Here is a 9750-nt window from a genome sequence, read left to right on the forward strand (position 1 = left end):
ACTTTTGCTCTATTTTTAGCTCTTTTCACAATGCTCAGGATGGAAGTCTTAGTTTCTTTTCTGTTCAATACTATGAAATACCAACATGGAGCAACCTTTTTAAGGGCTTTTGAGTAGTCAGCAACTGTGTTATACAAGGCTAGTGATTTAAGCAGCCACTGAAAGATATTTGAAGATGACATTGAACTAACACTTTTAGTTAGTCTCACACAATAGGCTAGAACAATGTGCCTTGTTGAAGCCCTTCCAATTACCCTGGCGGTGTAAAGGGAAAATGTGAAAAAATGATTTATTTGTACACAAAAGAGAAAATAGACCAGGCAGAAAGGAAATCAAAAATTCCAGAGCTGACACTTTGGGAAGCCAAGAGCAATTATTGTTTGAAAAATGCTTTTTATTTGACAATCAGTTTTATGTTGGGCTTTGTTACAAAATACATTGTATTTGACAATGTTTTAGGCTGCACTTTCTGTTTAAGTGCCCGATCCTGCTTCCACTGAAGTGAATGTCACTAGATTCAATGGAAGGAGGATTGGGTCAGAATGGATTGCTCTAGAGAACCCACAACATCTATTGAAGTCCACTGTGATTGAAGGTATATATCCTTTTAATGGGTGAAATCCTACTCATCTCAACTCATGTGAGTTGTCCTACTGAGCTAAGTTCTGCCCTAAGATACATGCATACAATCTTGCTTTCATTCAGTGACAGTTACACACTTCTCAAAGGACAGGGTTTTTTGTCCCTTTGACTCCAATGGACCCATCTTTGTAATTAAGGCAAGCAGCGTTTGGCCAAAGACAATTATTGGAGGCACTTATTCCTTGCACGCCATTGCAGAGTGGATAAACATCTCTCTCTCTTTTTTTAAAAAAATAAAAAATAGAGATTTGCATAAATCTGCAGTTTGCAATAACAAAATTCAAAAGCAACTGGACTGACACTGAAGAACAAGCTAGTCATATAGATCTCAGGGGAAGCAAACAAGAAAAGCTGTTTTAATAAACTGCCTAATCTTTGTATGTGTGCATGCACGCTTGCACTCAGTAACACAAACTGGCCCCTTTTCACAGAGAGAATACCCCCAAAGCTAGCTTTTATCAACATTGGGAATAAAAATTCCATGACAGTTCCACAGCTGGTGTAAATCAGCATAACTACACAATGGAGTTATTTCTATTTACATTAGCTTGAGATCTGGTCCTCCAAGTTTATGCTGATACTGAGGCTGAAGTGTAATATGTACAAGCAAAATACCCTTTCTATATGCTTCTGTATCTTTCTCTTCCTAAAGCAAATAAACAAAATCACACAATGAAAAAGGGAGGGAAACAAACAAATAAAAGTCCTTAGAAGGTTTAAAAGGATGTTGAAAAATTGGAGAGAGTGCACAAAAGAGCCACAAAAATTATTCAAGGGCTGGAAAAAATGTCTTACAATGAAATATTTAAAAGAGCTTAATCTGTTCAATTTATCAAAAATAAGACTCAGAGATAGCTTGATTATGGTGTATGAGTATCTTCATGGGGAGACTATACCAGGAACAATGGGATCTTTAATCTAGCATGAAAAGGCATAACAAGACACCCAGGGCTGGAAGCTGAAGACAGACAAATTCACTTTAGAAATAAGGCACACATTTTTAATAGTGAGGGTTATTGACCATTGGGACAAACTATCAAGTGGTGGTTTATCCATCATTTTGCTTTCAAACCAAGACTGAATGACTTTCTTGAAGGTATGCTTTAGCCAAACACAAGTTTATACTTTAGTTAAATACAAATTGTTGGGTTCAATACAGGGGTAATGGGTTGACATATAATGGCCTGCGATATACATGAGATTAGACAAGATGATATAATGGTCCCATCTGACCTTAAATTCTAAGTCTATGATTAAGGTAGGTTTAATAGTGATTATTACCTGATGTTGGGCCTGCCTGGCTCCTGTTTTCATTAAGACCAATGGGAATTTTCATTGACTTCAATATGCATGAGATCAAGCCCATTGATAATTTCTGCTGATTATGCTATTGAGCATAAAATACATGGAGACAGCACAAAGATACGAAGAAGAGAAAACAAGACTCCCAGTCATAAAGAAAAGAGAAGGATTTTTTTGGTGTTTTTTCATAAATAATTGCTATATTCTTCAACTCATTATGCATACCTTAATTTTCACATAGTACAGAGAGATCAGTGCACATTTCTGTAGTGTACAACCTGAAGTCAGATTTTTGAGATTCTCACTGGTTCACACTGGTTAATCACCTCTTGATTCTCCTTTAGTACTAACCGTTTAAAGAGACATGATGGCCACAGCTATTAAAGATTTTTCCCAGAAAAGTGAAGTATTACTCCACATTTTTTTGCTCTGTGTAGAGTTTTTTTTTTTTTTTTTAGATCCCGATAATGCTCCCTGAAGTCTTCAAGCTCTGCTAAGAACAAACACATGCTAGATGCACAGCATGCTCAGAATGGCAGATTTTGCTAATACAGATTTCAAACACTTTCTCATTTTCCTGTAAATTGAAAGGTTATCTCTCATGTGTAGTGAGTTATACTGTTCCTTTCCCTGTTACAGATGCATGCTGATTTTTTCTTAATAATAATCAATTGTTGAGAAAATAGCTTTGTTTTATTCTGAAACATACGCTGCCGGTCCTGTGGGGACAGCCTTCCAACTGGGATGTGCTAAAAAGCATGGCAAAAAGAGAGGAAGTACAGAATCTTTCTGAATTGTTTGGGAGAGGACTGTATTGTGGATTCCTGAGACTAAGATGCAGGAATAAATTCCGTCTAATCCCTGAAGCAAAAGGTCTAGTTTATTAGAGCTGGTTGAAAAATAACAACTTTTTTTTAAAAAAAATTAAATTTAAAAAATTTCAAGGCATTTTCATTCTTCTGGGTTCTGAATTTTTCAAAATATTCCATGAATTTTTTTGATTGTTTTCATTTTTGAAAATCACAAAGACTATTTTTTGCCTACTCTCCTGGTCACTTTTGAGACACAGAGCTGCCTGAATCATGCTCTTTCCTGGTGACTCTAGTGTATTTGGGTATGTTGGTGAATGTCACTATAGTAGCTACAGTACAGAATGTGTTTTCCCACTACAGTCAGCTGACATTTTCCACAGAATGGGCTAAATTCAACCCTCAGTTACACCTGTTACCCTCAAATGGGTAACTGACAGATGGCAGAATCTTGCTGTGTCTTCTGTTGGTCCAGTAAATGCAGCTCTCACCTGAGATGAATAACACAAAAATGACATCTGAGAAGCCTCATGTCCATCAATAGCATAGGTATGGACAATTTAAAGCACCTTTTAAGCACATTTCCTTTCTTATGTTACTAATAATACCTTGGATTACTAGCTTGCCACCTAGGGGAAATGGACTAGAATAGCTCCCTATCTAGATATTCTACTTTGGAAAAAAAAAAGATTTTATTTCAGAATACTTATTCCACTTTGGAAGAATCCTCATTATTTGGTAATAGATTGACTCTTATTCTGGAATAGTGTCCACATGGGGAGGAGCAATTCTGGTCAATTTCTCTGTGTTCACAAGTCCTATTAAACCTGAACAATTTTTTTAAAAATACAATTTACTTTTCACTCTTTCTGTTGTTTATTTACTTCTTGCATTTCAGTCAGCTTGGAAACCAAAATAGGTTTTATTTTGAATCTTTTGGGAAAATGGGAAACTTAAATTAATGTTGAAGTCATATCTTCATTCATTCATCATATGATATTCCACTCTGTGTTGAAATTCTCTATTCTGTCCTGAGCACATGGCAGCCCCATTGCTGGGAGTGCCTCACTCCACTCAGCTGTCATAGAATCATAGAATATCAGGGTTGGAAGGGACCTCAAGAGGTCATCTAGTCCAACCCCCTGCTCCAAGCAGGGCCAATCCCCAATTTTTGCCCCAAATCCCTAAATGGCCCCTTCAAGGATTGAACTCACAACTGGGTTTAGCAGGCTAATGCTCAAACCACTGAAATTCTATTTTAATTGCTTCATGTGTACAGTGTAGTAAGATTTTCCTTGTTATGTTGTTTTATTGTACATTGTAATTGCAAAAAGTATACTGATTGTTTCTGTATTTACTAAATTATTAAGCTATTTAGCTGTTTGTAATGTTTATTTCTTTTAACACAGTTACTCTCAAGCCCCCAACACTATAAAATTAAAATTCCAGGGTAAAAATCCTTTAACACAGTTAAAATTCAGATACAAAGGCGTTCAGGCAGCATACAATAGAATATAGCCTACAGACTAATGCAGTACAATATAACATACTACTATAATTAACAGCTCACAATAAACTCAAGTCCAGATTTTCAAAAGTGCTCAGGACGCTAATGCTGCTATTGTTCCTACTGTTCTCAATTAGAGCTTATGGGTACTGAACTCTTTTTGAAAACTAGGCCCTCTCAATATAATGAACACAGATAGAATAGGTTTCAGAGTAACAGCCGTGTTAGTCTGTATTCGCAAAAAGAAAAGGAGTACTTGTGGCACCTTAGAGACTAACCAATTTATTTGAGCATGAGCTTTCGTGAGCTACAGCTCACTTCATCAGATGCATACCGTGGAAACTGTCATGCATCTGATGAAGTGAGCTGTAGCTCATGAAAGCTCATGCTCAAATAAATTGGTTAGTCTCTAAGGTGCCACAAGTACTCCTTTTCTTTTTACAGATAGAATAGAGTCCACCATTAGAAATGAGATAAATAAACAATAAAAGAGAAATCCCAAGGGAACAGATGCACCCAGCAATTTGCTGTGAAATTTATTTATTTCATTTTCAAATGAACACCAAAGACACCTATGCAAAGCTCTAGGTACCTTAACATGAATTAATAATAAAATAAGTACAATTAAATTAAACTTCAACAGCATTAAAACCTGTTCCACAGGAACTTGACAGCCAGCCACGTACACATTACATCATCTAGGAAGCAAAACCCAAGCCTGTTAAACTGGTGTTTTTTGCAGCATACCCTGAAAGTTGCCAAATTTGGGCTATTTCCAAAGTCTCTAGAGTTCCAGGTTTAAAAAATTCTAGACACTTTTGTATCAATTGGAAAGTGAGTCCAGAATGGAGATTTCTTCTAACCTTTCTCACAAATACTTTATGAGGCCACTATATTTATGATATTACTTGGGAATATATTGCCACTAAAAGACATCAATCCCATATCACAGAATCATAGAATCATAGAATATCAGGGTTGAAAGGGATCTCAGGAGGTCATCTAGTCCAACCCCCTGCTCAAAGCAGGACCAATCCCCAATTAAATCATCCCAGCCAGGGCTTTGTCAAGCCTGACCTTAAAAACTTCTAAGGAAGGAGATTCTACCACCTCCCTAGGTAACGCATTGCAGTGTTTCACCACCCTCCTAGTGAAAAAGTTTTTCCTAATATCCAACCTAAACCTCCCCCACTGCAACTTGAGACCATTACTCCTTGTCCTGTCCTCTTCTACCACTGAGAATAGTCTAGAACCATCCTCTCTGGAACCACCTCTCAGGTAGTTGAAAGCAATATGGGCCTGATGTTACAGCTGTGACCAATCTATGTTGGTTGACTTTACAGCTGGGTGAAAACTGCAAAAAATCTGCATGAATAATCATTTGAACTTTTAAATGAATTCACTTTGACAGAATTTGTGGTCCTTTTGTGTTTGTTCTCTGGGAATGTCTTAGTGAAGGAGTTCATTAGTAGGAACATTCACTGATGCAAGCACATTTTATGTGAATATTGTACAATATTTGCAGGACAGGAATTCTGAATTTGTAATCACAAACACTTACATTTAATCTGATCACCACTTAGTGAGAGACACACCATGTGAGTTACATAGCCAAGCAAGCCAACTTGAATTTCAAGTGGTTACCACAACAAGCTCTTTGCAAATGAGCTACACCCAAGAATAATTTGCAGAAATTATTCAGCAACTAATTTTGAATAACATGTACTTTTGAGAATCACAATCTGTTCACAAGCAACTAGCAAAAAAAAAAAAAAGGGGTGGACATTTGTCAAATTATTAATGCAAATTCTATGCGCACCTCTAATTGACGGTGATAGCCTATTTCAGAAATGACTTGACATCTCAAGGGGAAAAACATGCTACAAACCTCATCATTTAGCATCACCTATTGATTATTCTGTCTGACCAAAGGATTCCAAATACAGGTATTTGAAGCAGTACAAATGCAAAACATCTCTAATTGGGATTAACTGACATGATAATCAAAACTCTGAATGTGATCAGAACCTTGCCTACACTAGGCCCCCTGTTGATGTTAGTACTGAGATGTAACTAGTGGTATTTTTTGTAAAATTCCTTAAAGTAGATATAGCCACAGTGCAGAAAGTCTTCTTATATAAAGGCAACTTTTCAGTTGTAGCATATTATTGCAAAAAGCGTTTACTTATTAATAGCCCCCTTTCAGATTGTGCAGACAGATGCCAGCTTTCTTCTTGTCTCCGCTAGCAGCACTGAGTAACAGAGTTCAATACTTGAGGGAGAATGTATTTTCTTTGTCAGTGGCAACCAGAACAGATTTTTGTGCTGCTTGAGAGAATATATACATAGATTTATTAACTAAATAAATGAAAAGCTTTTATTAGATAGATCTGGTCTTAATTAAATGATTAGGGGAAATTGAATTCTATCATACTCATTTCCTACTATTTTTCTCCACTTTGACAAATCAGTGTTTCACTTCCACATGTATTCAGGTGTTTTTGTTTGATGTTCTTCCATCATCTCCAGACAAATAGCTTGATTCCTTTTAATTTAATATTACTGTTCTCACTCTCATGGGTAAGGAAGTAGAACCTTTCTGATCTGTGCTACTAGCAAGGAGACCCAGTACAGATGATTGAATCTTACTGTTTAATGAACATGCAAATGCACACAATTAAAAAAAAATTCTGCATTGAACAAATGTACAGTAGAAAACCTAGTAATCTGCAGACTGGTGTGGTTTGCAGATTAGTGAAAGTTGGGAGTGGGCAGCAACACGAGCACCACTGGCTGGTTACAAGTTTCCTCCTAGCCCTGTTAGAGGGCATTACTAAAGTCGGGGTGGGGTGAAGAGGTGACATGGTACTTCTTCATGTACCCTTAGACACAACAAATCCTGCATCCTGACAGGGGGTTAGCCTAGATGGCCCTTGCAGTCCTTTCTAATCCTATGATTCTAAGTATTCTAACTAGCAGAGCTGACAATTCAGCAAACCAGGAATTCCAGCATTCATATATAATTCTGAAATACCTCCTTTCAGGGTGTAGCTGGTATTCTCCAGAAATGAGCTAGAAGCTCATTCTGGTTTCCATATCTTTACTTTCCCCAAACCAACGGGTTGTTTTTCCACAGCGAGCTGCTCATGAACAGATATTTTAATATGCTCCCCCCTGCTTCACTGAAAATTCACCTTCTATATCTATGGCATCAAGAGTTGGATTTTTATAGCCTTTCCAGCTGTAAGAAGGAATGGGAGATGTTCTTTCCCTTCAGACCTGTATGTTCCAAAGCTGTCCCTGGATATTGTTTGCTGGAACCTTGGTTCCCAGTGCTGAGACCTTGATGTGCTTACGTTTGCTTGTTTTTTTTTTTTTGCATGTTAATGCATATGTCCATATGTTAAAATGGCAGTGTGCTAATTTCAGTTGAGCACGAGTGCATTGCCAACGTAAAATGGATTTAGAGGAGTTAGAGAAAGGACTTGTGGAATGCTGGCCTATTCTGAAATGAGATCCTCTTGCCAAGCAAGGGTCCAATTAGCTTTATCCATGCTTTATTGTTTTTCCTTGTTTCCTATGGGAGATTTTCTTGGTTTTCCAATGGTTTGCATGCAGAGGGGGTGGGACTCAGTTTCCCTAGGTGCTATGGGTTTAACGAGGTGATGGGAGAGGGAGTTTGTTGTTACAGAGGACTGGCGAGGGTACTTGGGACCCCCAACCATTTGCTTGGAGAATGGAGACCCCAGCTAGAGGCCCAGTTCAGGAGTCACAGCTGGTTCTGGCCAGTGGGAAGACAATGGGCTACGGGGAGCAGATTCATCACTGTTATACAATTAACACATGTTTTTATCCTGTATTTTTATTTTCTCAATCCACCTTTATGTTGGAAATTCTGCATGAAGAAAGAAAGGCACATACATCCAGGGACCTTCATAAGCCCCTGTAATTTCACTCTTTTCATTTCAAATCTGTCCTAAGAGCCCATGATAAATGCTCTCAGGCATGCCAGGTGTCTATCAATCACCTCACTTCATGCTTGAATGCAGTGTATGCTTGCTATGCTATGTACAACCATTTTTACCTACTTCCTTCCCCCCACCCCCACCTTGAAATTGATGGTTGATAATACTCAAGTTGATAGACTGTAATTACAGTTGTGTGGAGGTCAACGTTATATTGCAATTACACCTTGAAATAGCTGACACCTCTTATTTGGGTGTTGCTGTTTGTTCTATTTGGAGTAGTGAGATGGTGTTTCTTCTGATTCTGCTATTATGTGGGGGATGTTTCCCATTTTGGGTTATAAGTTTAGTTATATTGTGTTATATAGAACAGTGGTTCTCAAAGCCAGTCTGCCGCTCGTTCAGGGAAAGCCCCTGGCACGCCGGACTGGTTTGTTTACCTGCCACATCTGATGGTTTGGCCGATCGTGGCTCCCACTGGCCGTGGTTCACCGCTCCAGGCCAATGGGGGCTGCGGGAAGGGCGGCCAGCATGTCCCTTGGCCCGCAGCCCCCATTGGCCTGGAGTGGCGAACTGCGGCCAGTGGGAGCCATGATTGGCCGAACCTGCGCATGCGGCAGGTAAACAAACTGGTCCGGCGGGCCAGGGGCTTTCCCTGAACAAGCGGCGGACCAGCTTTGAGAACCACTGATATAGAGCTGTGTGGGAACTGGAATTTCCATTTTGTGGGAAATTTCACAATTTCAAAATTTGTCTTCATTCCATATCAGAACAAAACCAAAGGCTTTTACTTATAAATGCAGTTCGACTTAACTTGATGTAATGTGAGAAAGCACTCTCTAGTGCTTCAGATCTCCCTGTGCCATGTTGTATAACGAGACAGTATACCAGTTCTATTTAGCTTTATTATTTTTGTTTGCAGTTGGAAGGCTCAAGGGTTTATTATGGTTTGGGCTTTGCACCTTTTCACTTTTACATGAAACAGGGAGGAAGGTGAGTAGTGCCAGGTTAGGGGAGGTAAAGACTTTATGTGATGCTTTATAGAGCTGAAAAAATGCATTTATCACATTTGCAAGGGGGGATAAAAGAGAATATTGGAAAAACTAGGACATTAGGAATAAATAGGCATAAATCTTTGAACTCAGACAGTACTATGTTTCACAAAGAGTAATACATATGCAGAATAAATTACAATGACAAATGGCAGTGTGGAAGCTGTGTTTAGGTTAGAGAGATATGGTTCATGTTTGAGGAAGTTTCAGGGCTAGGACAAGATTTTGTTCTAGAAACACTGACAAATGTCAAAATATGAGATGAACACTGAAGCTGGATCTGGCTAAGGTGAAAACAGGGTACTGCCCACCATGTTCCAGTATAGACATCAGAGTTATACAAATATGAGACACTAAAAGTAAAAGGCACAAAAGACAATCAAGTAAAGGGACATAACAGTCCACTGTAAATGTAAACAACAAGTGCAGGCTTTGACATCAGTCCCTCCCACATCAAATCCCGAGTATGTCTC

Source organism: Caretta caretta, chromosome 12 (genome assembly GCF_965140235.1).
Source record: "Caretta caretta isolate rCarCar2 chromosome 12, rCarCar1.hap1, whole genome shotgun sequence".
In the NCBI taxonomy this organism is placed as follows: domain Eukaryota; kingdom Metazoa; phylum Chordata; order Testudines; family Cheloniidae; genus Caretta; species Caretta caretta.